A 15,821-nucleotide genomic window follows, 5' to 3' on the forward strand; every position below is an offset into this window, starting at 1 on the left:
TGCGGATGGGGGTGGCTACCGTGCGGCAGCCACAGGGTCCTCCACGGCAGCTATTCAGGAGGTGCTCCGTGGAGGGAGGCTTACTAGAAGCCTTCTGCATGTGGATAATGTTTAGTTGTGCCTGTTGTGCTAACCCAAAAACTTGTTTACCCATCGGTTTTTGAACAAGTAGCGTTCAGGAATCGAGTGTGTAAAGTGAATTTTTAAATTTTCCTCCGAGGGGGCCTAATTACAATTGGCTCATCAAAGGTCCACGGGAGGTTTTTTGATTTTTCTCCTTCACTTGGGTTAGTTCTGTTATCTGTCACTTGGTTTTCCTATGTGATGTCTGTCAGTGATGATTTCAGGGTGTTTTTCTTTTGCAGCCGTCAAAGGTTGAATGGGAATGGCTGGTTTGGCCACTCTTACAATTTTGGGCGGCAGGGCATTACTTGGCGCATAGGACAGCTGATGTTTTGGGTTACGGCTTTTAGGTGGTCAGGCATCCTCTGCTGGTACTGCGTCAGCCGCAGTTTCAACAAGGGGGGAAGGCGTTTCGTCTTCTCCGGCTGATATTTTGCAGGTTTTGTCTTACCTGGGGTTCTGGTCCTGTTAGTTAGCTTTCTCCTTTCCTGGTTTTTATTGGTTTGGATGGCGGGGCGGTTTGTTAAACCTTTGTGGTGGGAAGTCGCTACCAACCAGCGGTCAGATGGGCATAAGTGGTCATTGTGGGGCACCCTCTTTAGAAGGACGGCAGGTGTGTCCTTCTCTTGCGGTTGGACATTTAGACGTTCCCCTGCGGGAACCGAACGTTTGCCAGAGAAAAGAGTGGTGAGGCCTGCACAATGCGGGTTATGCAGGAAGGAGGCGGGGTTTGGGTACTCCCCTCCTTGGTGGTTGGATTTCATCCAACGGACTGGAGCTGGTGTCTGGTAGCGACTGGTCCTTTTGCCATCCTCCAATATAAAATCAATTCAATTACAATTATAGTTTAAAGAACAGGTCAGCGATCAATAAATATCGTCTGGCCTTTAACTACAGCTAACGTGTCCGTGTCGTTATTTTAGTGGTGTGGTTATTTTAGTGATAAGCTAGCTTAAAGAAGTGTTTATGTCAATCGCAATAAAATTATGGGCGCCTTATATATGAGTACAGCAATCGGGGCGATTATACAACACCACATCACAATTGACTTAAATAGTTAACCAGGGGGAATCAATTAGATCAATTAATGAAACATGTAGAGATGAAGAAAAACATCACAGAAAACTGCTGTAAGAAAGTGTTTCATTTAACCCCTTAGGTGTTACAGTGTTGAGCCTGTCAATCCACTGTGCTTCACCTTTTTAGCAGGAGCCTAGATCTGCCACCACGTCTCCTGCTTTCCGGGACCATGTCTATCATTTTGTATTTTAATGAAGACAAAGTGTGTCCTTGTAACTTAAAAGATTAACAACCTTTCTGCAGCTGAACGTTCTGCATTGAAGTCACTCTCTACAAGAACTAATATCACTATCCGTCAGGCTGATAAAGGTGGAGGGATAGTTGTACAGGACTTACAAGACTATCTTGCTGAGGCTTATGCACATCTATCAGATACAGCCATTTATCAGAAATTGCACAGAGATCCTACTGATTTATATAAACATGAACTGAATGACTGTTTGAGGTATGCAGTTGATGAGGGAATCATTGATGCCTTAACTATGGAGGCATTAAGGATCCCTGAACCAACAATCCCTGTGCTATATACCCTACCCAAACTGCACAAAAACCGGACAAAGCCTCCGGGACGTCCAATTGTTTCTGCTCGTAATTCCATATTTTACCAAGTAGCAAGATACTTAGACCATTACCTGCAACCAGTGATTCAGAATGAGCAGACATATTTGAAGGACACGTCAACTTTTTTGTGTAAACTGCGTAATCTTGACCCTATTACTTCAGAGACATGGTTGTGTACAGCTGACGTTGTAAGTTTATAAACTAACATTCCACACAGCCGAGGTATTACAGCTGTTGAGAGCTTGATTAGCAACAATACACTGTACAATGGTCCAGATAAATCTCTGTTTGTGAAATTACTACAATTGGTTCTCACACGTAACTACTTCCTATTCAACAAGGAATATTACTTACAAACTCTTGGCTGTGCCATGGGGTCTCCGGTCGCACTGGACTATGCCAATGCCTTTATGTTCAAAGTTGAACATGAACTGTTCTTTGGTAAACCTGAATATGCAAGCAAAATCATTTTCTACGCCAGGTACATAGATGACGTGTTCCTCCTTTGGCGAGGTACGAGGTGTGAGTTTTTGAGTATGATGGCTGACATTAATACCCAAGATAACAATATCAAATACACTTTTGATATTCAGGAGAAAGATATACATTTTCTTGATGTACTTGTGAGTCGAGATGGTGAGGTGTTAAGTACCTCTCTTTACACTAAGCCTACTGACTGTAACAATTTATTATTAGCTTCAAGCCATCATCCTGCTCCACTTAAAAAGGGTCTACCGTACTTTCAGTTCTTGAGAGTACATCGCATCTGTAGTAATATTGATGATGAATGTAAGCAGCTTGATATTATGACCACTAAGTTCCTAGAAAGGGGATATTCCAACAATGCACTGACCAGTGCTAGGAAAAAGACGCTCGCAGCGTCAAAGGTTAAAGAACCAGACATTTCTAGTCAGAGCCGCATAACAAATACAATGATTTATGTGAATCATTTTACAACTGCCAGTACTAGATTAACGTCAAAGGCGAAGGGTATTTGGCCTATTGTTCAAACTGACCCTGACCTACCATCTTTATCCAAGAAACGGATAATGCCTTGTTATAAACGAGGACATAGCATTCGTGACATGATTGTGCACAGTGACATTTCTGATTTTGACTCCCAGGCACCCCAGCATTTTCTTACCAAAAAACCGGGTAATTATAAATGTTTGCACATACCTAGAAACAGGAGATATTATAGTACATCCGCACTCTGGCAAACGAATCAAACTGCAACATTGTTTCACATGTACCTCACGCTATGTGGTGTATTGTATCATTTGCCCCTGTGGATTATACTACATAGGGAAGACCACATGCATGTTTAAAGTACGCATGGCCCAACACAGGAGCGCTATTAAATCCGCGCTTGAAGGCAAACCAGCCAAACTACCTGTTTCTAAACATTTTAAGTTACGAGGACACACTTTGTCTTAATTAAAATACAAAATGATAGACATGGTCCCGGAAAGCAGGAGATGTGGTGACAGATCTAGGCTCTTGCTACAAAGGGAAGCACAGTGGATTGACAGGCTCAACACTGTAACACATAAGGGGTTAAATGGACACTTTCTTACAGCAGTTTTCTGTGATGTTTTTCTTCATCTCTACATGTTGTTTTCATTAATTGATCTAATTGATTCCCCCTGGTTAACCATTTAAGTCAATTGTGATGTGGTGTTGTATAATCACCCCGATTGCTATACTCATATATAATCTTTGATATAACTTGTTGCATTTTATCCTGTGGATGATCATTGTATTTACAAAGTATCATTTGAATATTAAATGTCATTCATTCATTTCCATGTCTGTAGTGTGGTGAAGGGTTAACACTCTCTTGTTACGTAATTATTCCATGCTGCATGACATCAGCTGGAAGTCTAACTCTGGGGCTTCCTGGACTGCACTGCACCTGGTGATTTCATTTGTTATATAGGTAAGACTTGTTCTGTTGTATGTATATGCCTGACGAAGGTTTGTGATTAAAACCGAAACGTTGCACATCAAAATCGGGAGACTTGACCCGTTTATTTGAATTAAGTCCCGGAGTGCTGCTTCATTGTGCTTATATCTTCAACCTGCAAAGTTGATTTAGAGGGCACCGGGCAAGCTGACTGTGATGTTTATTTCATGAGTGCCGAATACAAATACTATTTATATACTTAGGTGTGTGCATACACTCCTATCATTAAGGCACCAGACACCGTGATTCTGCGAGCACCAGCGCGTGTTCTAAGTCGGGACATTTGCTTTTAAACATTCACGTGTGATTCTGCACAGCACTATTTTCTATGGATACGGCAACTGATGGAGAGACGGGATTCCGCAGTATAGTTTACCCACCGGGTGAACTGTTAACTTTGTCTGATGTGGACGCTGATAGAATACTGTTTAAAGACAAGTTAATAACAGTTTCTGGAGTGGACACTAATCAACACTGTTTCAATCATTTACTGAAATTAAAAAAACGTGAAGTTGACTTTTACCTACACGGAGTAACTTTTTAACTTTGTCGGACTACTACCGTGATCGCAAAATTCCTAGAGGATTCAGGATCCACAATAATCCTACACTTGGACGCTACAATCCGTCATTCTGTCGGAAGTGGGTAGCTGTACTTAATAAAGCATCCTTCGACCTTATTCTCCTCGTCATTGAAGAATCATCACGAGAACTGACTGAGGTACAGGAGAAGATTAAGACATTTGAATCTACCTGCTTGGATGAACTAAAGGCTGACACTAGCACTAATTGGATAGATCAAATACAAGTACAGATTGACAAATACAGAAGTGAACTGATCAATTTCAAGTCAAAGAAATACACCGCGGTATCACGAGATTACGAGGAGAACCGGGTGTACGTCTGGACATCTAGCCGATAACGGGGTCAGAAACAATTCCACCCACAATACGCTAGGAATCAGAAAAAATCCTCCCAAGATTCAGAAAATTCTAGTGCTAGTTCCCAAAGTGAGTCTGAAGGAGCACGTGCAGCAGTGAGATCAAAGCACATCCATTTAGGCATACAGACCAGGGCTCAGAGAGGAGCACCAATAGAAGAAGAACCAGACGAGGCCGCCAGTGTGAAAGGCAGAGGCGCAAAGAATTCAAAGACAAAGAAATAATCTTTAATTTATCCTCTAGTCCTCTTACACCTTCAGAGACTGCAGTGTTACGACGAGGTCTCGGCTTCGTCCCTACGAACACTCACCGGCAATTTGACAGCAAGATTGACCTAGCCCGCTTCAGCAGACAGTTACGCCTTAGTGAATACTTTGACAAAAAGGATACTTTACCAAAAGCTACTGAGGACACCACATCTACATGTCCCATTCGGACTAAATCTAACTTTGACCCTTTATCCCTGAATTCCACAATTCGTGCCTTATCAAGCACCATGACGAAAGAAATCGAGTCCACAACTATTGATGTCGGAGGTAAGATTAACAACCTTTCTGCAGCTGAACGTTCTGCATTGAATTCACTCTCTACAAGAACTGATATCACTATCCGTCTGGCTGATAAAGGTGGAGGGATAGTTGTACAGGACTTACAAGACTATCTTGCTGAGGCTTATGCACAGCTATCAGATACAGCCGTTTATCAGAAATTGGACAGAGATCCTACTGATTTATATAAACATGAACTGAATGACTGTTTGAGGTATGCAGTTGATGAGGGAATCATTGATGCCTCAACTATGGAGGCATTAAGGATCCCTGAACCAACAATCCCTGTGCTATATACCCTGCCTAAACTGCACAAAAACCGGACAAAACCTCCGGGACGTCCAATTGTTTCTGCTCGTAATTCCATATTTTACCAAGTAGCAAAATACTTAGACCATTGCCTGCAACCAGTGATTCAGAATGAGCAGACATATTTGAAGGACATGTCAGCTTTTTTGTGTAAACTGCGTAATCTTGACCCTATTACTTCAGAGACATGGTTGTGTACAGCTGACGTTGTAAGTTTATAAACTAACATTCCACACAGCCGAGGTATTACAGCTGTTGAGAGCTTGATTAGCAACAATACACTGTACAATGGTCCAGATAAATCTCTGTTTGTGAAATTACTACAATTGGTTCTCACACGTAACTACTTCCTATTCAACAAGGAATATTACTTACAAACTCTTGGCTGTGCCATGGGGTCTCCGGTCGCACTGGACTATGCCAATGCCTTTATGTTCAAAGTTGAACATGAACTGTTCTTTGGTAAACCTGAATATGCAAGCAAAATCATTTTCTACGCCAGGTACATAGATGACGTGTTCCTCCTTTGGCGAGGTACGAGGTGTGAGTTTTTGAGTATGATGGCTGACATTAATACCCAAGATAACAATATCAAATACACTTTTGATATTCAGGAGAAAGATATACATTTTCTTGATGTACTTGTGAGTCGAGATGGTGAGGTGTTAAGTACCTCTCTTTACACTAAGCCTACTGACTGTAACAATTTATTATTAGCTTCAAGCCATCATCCTGCTCCACTTAAAAAGGGTCTACCGTACTTTCAGTTCTTGAGAGTACATCGCATCTGTAGTAATATTGATGATGAATGTAAACAGCTTGATATTATGACCACTAAGTTCCTAGAAAGGGGATATTCCAACAATGCACTGACCAGTGCTAGGAAAAAGACGCTCGCAGCGTCAAAGGTTAAAGAACCAGACATTTCTAGTCAGAGCCGCATAACAAATACAATGATTTATGTGAATCATTTTACAACTGCCAGTACTAGATTAACGTCAAAGGCGAAGGGTATTTGGCCTATTGTTCAAACTGACCCTGACCTACCATCTTTATCCAAGAAACGGATAATGCCTTGTTATAAACGAGGACATAGCATTCGTGACATGATTGTGCACAGTGACATTTCTGATTTTGACTCCCAGGCACCCCAGCATTTTCTTACCAAAAAAACGGGTAATTATAAATGTTTGCACATACCTAGAAACAGGAGATATTATAGTACATCCGCACTCTGGCAAACGAATCAAACTGCAACATTGTTTCACATGTACCTCACGCTATGTGGTGTATTGTATCATTTGCCCCTGTGGATTATACTACATAGGGAAGACCACATGCATGTTTAAAGTACGCATGGCCAAACACAGGAGCGCTATTAAATCCGCGCTTGAAGGCAAACCAGCCAAACTACCTGTTTCTAAACATTTTAAGTTACGAGGACACACTTTGTCTTCATTAAAATACAAAATGATAGACATGGTCCCGGAAAGCAGGAGATGTGGTGACAGATCTAGGCTCTTGCTACAAAGGGAAGCACAGTGGATTGACAGGCTCAACACTGTAACACATAAGGGGTTAAATGGACACTTTCTTACAGCAGTTTTCTGTGATGTTTTTCTTCATCTCTACATGTTGTTTTCATTAATTGATCTAATTGATTCCCCCTGGTTAACCATTTAAGTCAATTGTGATGTGGTGTTGTATAATCACCCCGATTGCTATACTCATATATAATCTTTGATATAACTTGTTGCATTTTATCCTGTGGATGATCATTGTATTTACAAAGTATCATTTGAATATTAAATGTCATTCATTCATTTCCATGTCTGTAGTGTGGTGAAGGGTTAACACTCTCTTGTTACGTAATTATTCCATGCTGCATGACATCATCTGGAAGTCTAACTCTGGGGCTTCCTGGACTGCACTGCACCTGGTGATTTCATTTGTTATATAGGTAAGACTTGTTCTGTTGTATGTATATGCCTGACGAAGGTTTGTGATTAAAACCGAAACGTTGCACATCAAAATCGGGAGACTGGACCCGTTTATTTGAATTAAGTCCCGGAGTGCTGCTTCATTGTGCTTATATCTTCCACCTGCAAAGTTGATTTAGAGGGCACCGGGCAAGCTGACTGTGATGTTTATTTCATGAGTGCCGAATACAAATACTATTTATATACTTAGGTGTGTGCATACACTCCTATCATTAAGGCAATAGACACCGTGATTCTGCGAGCACCAGCGCGTGTTCTAAGTCGGGACATTTGCTTTTAAACATTCACGTGTGATTCTGTACAGCACTATTTTCTATGGATACGGCAACTGATGGAGAGACGGGATTCCGCAGTATAGTTTACCCACCGGGTGAACTGTTAACTTTGTCTGATGTGGACGCTGATAGAATACTGTTTAAAGACAAGTTAATAACAGTTTCTGGAGTGGACACTAATCAACACTGTTTCAATCATTTACTGAAATTAAAAAAACGTGAAGTTGACTTTTACCTACACGGAGTAACTTTGTCGGACTACTACCGTGATCGCAAAATTCCTAGAGGAATCAGGATCCACAATAATCCTACACTTGGACGCTACAATCCGTCATTCTGTCGGAAGTGGGTAGCTGTACTTAATAAAGCATCCTTCGACCTTATTCTCCTCGTCATTGAAGAATCATCACGAGAACTGACTGAGGTACAGGAGAAGATTAAGACATTTGAATCTACCTGCTTGGATGAACTAAAGGCTGACACTAGCACTAATTGGATAGATCAAATACAAGTACAGATTGACAAATACAGAAGTGAACTGATCAATTTCAAGTCAAAGAAATACACCGCGGTATCACGAGATTACGAGGAGAACCGGGTGTACGTCTGGACATCTAGCCGATAACGGGGTCAGAAACAATTCCACCCACAATACGCTAGGAATCAGAAAAAATCCTCCCAAGATTCAGAAAATTCTAGTGCTAGTTCCCAAAGTGAGTCTGAAGGAGCACGTGCAGCAGTGAGATCAAAGCACATCCATTTAGGCATACAGACCAGGGCTCAGAGAGGAGCACCAATAGAAGAAGAACCAGACGAGGCCGCCAGTGTGAAAGGCAGAGGCGCAAAGAATTCAAAGACAAAGAAATAATCTTTAATTTATCCTCTAGTCCTCTTACACCTTCAGAGACTGCAGTGTTACGACGAGGTCTCGGCTTCGTCCCTACGAACACTCACCGGCAATTTGACAGCAAGATTGACCTAGCCCGCTTCAGCAGACAGTTACGCCTTAGTGAATACTTTGACAAAAAGGATACTTTACCAAAAGCTACTGAGGACACCACATCTACATGTCCCATTCGGACTAAATCTAACTTTGACCCTTTATCCCTGAATTCCACAATTCGTGCCTTATCAAGCACCATGACGAAAGAAATCGAGTCCACAACTATTGATGTCGGAGGTAAGATTAACAACCTTTCTGCAGCTGAACGTTCTGCATTGAATTCACTCTCTACAAGAACTGATATCACTATCCGTCTGGCTGATAAAGGTGGAGGGATAGTTGTACAGGACTTACAAGACTATCTTGCTGTGGCTTATGCACAGCTATCAGATACAGCCGTTTATCAGAAATTGGACAGAGATCCTACTGATTTATATAAACATGAACTGAATGACTGTTTGAGGTATGCAGTTGATGAGGGAATCATTGATGCCTCAACTATGGAGGCATTAAGGATCCCTGAACCAACAATCCCTGTGCTATATACCCTGCCTAAACTGCACAAAAACCGGACAAAACCTCCGGGACGTCCAATTGTTTCTGCTCGTAATTCCATATTTTACCAAGTAGCAAAATACTTAGACCATTGCCTGCAACCAGTGATTCAGAATGAGCAGACATATTTGAAGGACATGTCAGCTTTTTTGTGTAAACTGCGTAATCTTGACCCTATTACTTCAGAGACATGGTTGTGTACAGCTGACGTTGTAAGTTTATAAACTAACATTCCACACAGCCGAGGTATTACAGCTGTTGAGAGCTTGATTAGCAACAATACACTGTACAATGGTCCAGATAAATCTCTGTTTGTGAAATTACTACAATTGGTTCTCACACGTAACTACTTCCTATTCAACAAGGAATATTACTTACAAACTCTTGGCTGTGCCATGGGGTCTCCGGTCGCACACGCCTATGCCAATGCCTTTATGTTCAAAGTTGAACATGAACTGTTCTTTGGTAAACCTGAATATGCAAGCAAAATCATTTTTTACGCCAGGTACCTAGATAATGTGTTCCTCCTTTGGCGAGGCACGAGGTGTGAGTTTTTGAGAATGATGGCTGACATTAATACCCAAGATAACAATATCAAATTCACTTTTGATATTCAGGAGAAAGATATACATTTTCTTGATGTATTTGTGAGTCGAGATGGTTAGGTGTTAAGTACCTCTCTTTACACTAAGCCTACTGACTGTAACAATTTATTATTAGCTTCAAGCCAGCATCCTGCTCCACTTAAAAAGGGTCTACAGTGCTCTCAGTTCTTGAGAGTACATCGCATCTGTAGTAATATTGATGATGAATGTAAACAGCTTGATATTATGACCACTAAGTTCCTTGAAAGAGGATATTTCAACAATGCACTGACCAGTGCTAGGAAAAAGGCGCTCGCAGCGCCGAAGGTTAAAGAACCAGACATTTCTAGTCAGAGCCGCATAACAAATACTATGATTTATGTGAATCATTATACAACTGCCAGTACTAGATTAATGTCAAAGGCGAAGGGTATTTGGCCTATTGTTCAAACTGACCCTGACCTACCATCTTTATCCAAGAAACAGATAATGCCTGGTTATAAACGAGGACGTAGTATTCGTGACATGATTGTGCACAGTGACATTTCTGATTTTGACTCCCAGGCACCCCAAGATTTTCTTACCAAAAAACCGGGTAATTATAAATGTTTAGGGTGTACCACTTGCACATACCTAGAAACAGGAGATACTATGGTACATCCGCACTCTGGCAAACGAATCAAACTGCAACATTGTTTCACATGTACAGATGTGTCCAATTACATCTTTGCTTTTTTACCAATTTGGCACAACATACAAAACACGGCTAAGCTGTTTTTCACGAGTAGCGAGTGTATGAATTTTAAAAATTTTGTTTGCCATAATAGAATATGTATAAAGTAACATATTAGAGAAGCAAGTGAAGAAAAATCACAAGGCATGGCTAAATCTCTGAATCTATGGCTTGCAAAACTATGCCATACATGGCGGGATATAGCAAAGATGTATGTGGACACATCTGTACTTCACGCTATGTGGTGTATTGTATCATTTGCCCCTGTGGATTATACTACATCGGGAAGACCACATGCATGTTTAAAGTACACATGGCCCAACACAGGAGCGCTATTAAATCCGCGCTTGAAGGCAAACCAGCCGAACAACCTGTTTCTAAACATTTTAAGTTACGAGGATACACTTTGTCTTCATTAAAATACAAAATGATAGACATGGTCCCCGGAAAGCAGGAGACGTGGTGACAGATCTAGGCTCTTGCTACAAAGGGAAGCACAATGGATTGACAGGCTCAACACTGTAACACCTAAGGGGTTAAATGAAACACTTTCTTACAGCAGTTTTCTGTGATGTTTTTCTTCATCTCTACATGTTTTCATTAATTGATCTAATTGATTCCCCCTGGTTAACCATTTAAGTCAATTGTGATGTGGTGTTGTATAATCGCCCCGATTGCTATACTCATATATAATCTTTGATATAACTTGTTGCATTTTATCCTGTGGATGATCATTGTATTTACAAAGTATCATTTGAATATTAAATGTCATTCATTCATTTCCATGTCTGTAGTGTGGTGAAGGGTTAACACTCTCTTGTTGCGTAATTTGTCCATGCTTCATGACATCAGCTGGAAGTCTAACTCTGGGGCTTCCTGGACTGCACTGCACCTGGTGCTGTTTTCTTGCACACAGTGCAAAAATGTCTAGTTATGGCACTGCAGTAGAGTCATTAAATTATAGAGGCTATATTTTAGGGCATAGTACACATGGGGGAAATGTGTCGATTTATTTCCATGTTTTTTTACTATTTTTTTGTGTGCAATTTTATGTATACTGTATGTCTTGGTTATTGGTGTCTGTATTGACAAATTATGGGTGCGTTCTTGTTTAATGTATCCATGTATTATGTATTTCGTAACTGTTATTATTGTTAAGGGGGTAACTATCACGTGTCCCAGGCTGTTCTCTCTGTGGGCCTTGTCAGATTACGTCACCTGCTGGACTGAGCGGCTGCTTGTAATAGATGACCTCGGTCAGCGCGGTTGATCGAACGGAAGGCATACACACAGGTTAGGCGAGACATGTGTGCTAACAAAGGGGGAAGGGTATATGGGGGTATATATTTTCTGTGTTGGTGATGGTAATGTACATCCCTGATGACAGGCTGATACCCAAAACAATTGTAGGATGAAGCAACTGTAATAAAGGATCTTTACTAAGTCTCCTGAGTGCCGCCCGTATCTATCTCTGTTTATGGACACACCTTCCCAGGGAGGGCTCCAGAGCAGTTGCTGTGTGAGTCACATGAGTGACGGATGTTTTGAAAGTCTATATATATATAAGTATAAATATATATATATATATATATATAGAGAGAGAGAGAGAGAGAGAGAGGGGAGATATACGGTTTATCAACACATATATACACAAGGTAGGACATTTGCACACTTATCACTCGTTGCTGTCATGGGTTAAAGGGGCAATTTTTCTGGGTTACAAAAAGAAATGCTTATCGGCTCTCGAGCCAAGTGTATCGGTATTTCTTAAACAGCGCAGTTTGTGAACTGTTAATTTATTGCTGTGGTGAAGGTGTATTGTGTCTGGACAAATGACACAATTGCAAATAACCGATGTGGAAAATGTGTCATTGACATGAGAGGTGAATGTCGGCTACGAAGGTGCGTGAGGGCCGACCAACATGCTAAAATGAAGCAGCTTACCAACCAAATTAACCTGCAGGCTACAGACATGTTTCTAAAATGACAGTTCACCCCATCTATCTACTGTCCGTGGTTACTCTGGCTACTAGCTGGTGGTCATAACAATGTGACTCAACCATGTAAATGATCGGGTGCCCCCACTGTTATGTGCATACATACAAAATTTATGCTTGAAAGAATTCTCTTTAGTACAGCATGTTACTTGCAATGTTCCAGTGCTTTATTTCATGCACTGTCATCAGGCTAAACAAACATACATAAATGCTCACCTTATAAAAGTGTCCATCAAGTGAACGCCATCCCCGGAAGCAGGACTGAGCACCCATTATCATGCATGCATATATAGTGTTAACTATATATATATATATATATATATATATATATATATAACTTACAGATCTGAGGGCACTAATCTCTAGTACTGTTCATCACATTAATTCATAAGTAACATAAAAACAACTTTATTAAAAATCAATTTGTATTTTTATTGTGTACATAAAATATACAAATGGCATCTGTACAAACTCACAATAGGGACGTAACGCATTGGGTTTTATCCAGGCACTGTATTTCCACTTATGCTATATGTTGATAAAGAACTACTTCAGAAGTTGAATACAAACCAGATAAAACTTGGAACTTCTTCTCTGTGAGTTTGTACAGATGCCATTTGTATATTTTATGTACACAATAAAAATACAAATTGATTTTTAATAAAGTTGTTTTTATGTTACTTATGAATTAATGTGATGAACAGTACTAGAGATTAGCGCTCTCAGATCTGTATGTTTGTTGTTATTCATGAACATCATCTAACAGGAGGTTCTTCTTGAGGTGCTGCTTGTACATTTTTCACCTAGCGCTATAGGGTACCCTGTATTTTGTAATTATATTTCTGTTAGATACCCTAGAGCTTCTGTGAAATGCCACTACATCTAGATAGAACAAAATGGTCCCAAAAAGCTAGAAATATATTTGAGGAGGATGAACAGGTGATTCAGTTTGAGGAAGAAGAAGATGAGTATTTTGGTAATTTAAATACTTTTGAAAAGTTAGCATCTAAGGAGATGAGGAGTTGGTATGACTTAATAACTTTGGAAAAGTACTTGGAAGTTGGACATATCCCGAGAGCACTTAGGCTGTCCAAATCACCAACATTTGGAGGTGACAATTTACCATTCATTAAGATTTGGAATTCCACTCTTGATGAGTGTTCAGCTAAATTGATGAATCTAATTATTGGTGAACGTAAAATAGAAATGGCTAAACTTCAAGAAGAAATAACCAAAATTTAGTCATTTTTTATAAAGTTTGAGGATAGTGAAGAATATCAGAGAGATATTAAGGATCTTCAATTTAAGATGGATAATTTGGAGAAAGACATTATCTCTAGGAAATAAAACAAGTTTTTATGAGATAAGAAAGATTATGATTTGGGTCAGGTGCACGACAAGACCAGTGTTAACCATTTGGATAAGAATTTGAATTATAGAAAGTTTCTCCAAACATCTGAAGAGACTCTAATTAGAGGACAATTCAGACATGCCTCTTATCGTGATTATAATCACAATACACAGTCCTCTCATTTAAGAAAACCAACAGAGAAAAATTGATATTCCAGATGGGAATATCAGAAGCCTAAAAGGGACTACCAAAGAGGGGATCAGTTTAGGGGCTCTAGGTACCCCCGTAGAAGATTTTCTTATAATCATAACAGGAGGTACCATGATGATGATGATAGGGCTGAAGTATTCAGGTCACCTACACCCGAACTGAGGAAGTCACGGCATTTTTTAGATGACAAACCAGAAAAAAGGTATCCTATTTTACAGCGACAATGGAAGGAAGAGTTACACACGAGGTTGAATTCTCCCCAAGGCCTCAAAAGAGTATTAGGTGGAAATGAGGATCAAGAGGAGGGAGAAAGACCCCAAAAGAAAAGAAGGGGTTACCTGACATAAGAGAACAACAAATAGGGGTCATCAACAACTCTAAGAAGGAATTATCAGTAGCGGAACTTTCTGTCCTAAACAAGGGCCTTAAGTTTGCCCCTGAAATTTGATTTGTTTATAGATCTCAACAAATATATACGTAACCTCACAGTACAAAGACATTTTTTGAAAAACCCAAGGACAGAAACTCCCCAATCTGAAAAATCTAGACCCATAGTAGACCGCCCTTCCCGCTTTTATCCAGTTGAATCAAGAGGTAGTCATCTTTACATTTTTTACGATTCAGTGAAAGATGATTTTAGAAAAATTAAACCCCTCAACATGAAATATTCTAGTAACCTTAATCCTTAAGAAAAACAAGCTATTAGATCCTTAAAAAAGGAGGATGATGTCATCATCAAGCAGGCTGATAAAGGTGGAGCTGTCGTCATTCAAGATAGACAGTCCTATATGGATGAATCAAGTAAAATTTTACTTGATGAAAATACCTATAAGATATTAAAAGTAAATCCTACTAATGACTTCTATGATCAGTTAAACGTCCTCCTTAATAGAGGGCTCAAAGAGGGCTATTTGTGTATTTAAGAGTACAATTACCTACTGGTTATGTTTAATTCAATCTCCATTTTCTACCATATACCAAAAGTTCATAAAAATAAAGATCACCCTCCTGGAATACCCATTATATCAGGTATTAATTCCTTAACCTCCAACCTCTCACACTTTGTAGACCTTAAATTGCAACCATATGTTTAGCACAATAAGTCACATTTGAAGGATTCTACATCTATCCTTTAAAAAATAAAGAACACAGTGTGGACAACAGAATTAACCTGGTTGACCATTGATGTTCAGGCTCTCTATTCCTCCATTTCACGTGTAAAGGGAATGGAGGCTATAAGAACTACTCTAGAGAATGGTGTACAACTAGATCAGAAAGAGATTTTGTTCAGTTTGGACTGTATATGTTTTATATTGGAACACAACTTTTTTTGAATATAATGGTAGTTTCTACCTCCAAATGCAAGGTACAGCGATGGGGACCAAATTTGCCCCTTCTTATGCGAACCTATTCATGAATAGATGGGAAGAAGAGTTAATGTACGGTTCAGAATTTGAAAAAAACCTATTGTTATACCAATGATATATTAATGTTATCATCATCATTTGGCAAGTAGAAGTTGGAGAGAGATAAGTTTATGTCCTATATTAATGTGAATGATTACAATCTGCAGTTTACATATAAGAAAGATAGATCAGTTATTGAATATCTTGATCTAGAATTAATAGGCATTCCGGGAAAACAGA

The sequence above is a fragment of the Pseudophryne corroboree genome, chromosome 5 (assembly GCF_028390025.1).
Source record: "Pseudophryne corroboree isolate aPseCor3 chromosome 5, aPseCor3.hap2, whole genome shotgun sequence".
NCBI lineage: Eukaryota > Metazoa > Chordata > Amphibia > Anura > Myobatrachidae > Pseudophryne > Pseudophryne corroboree.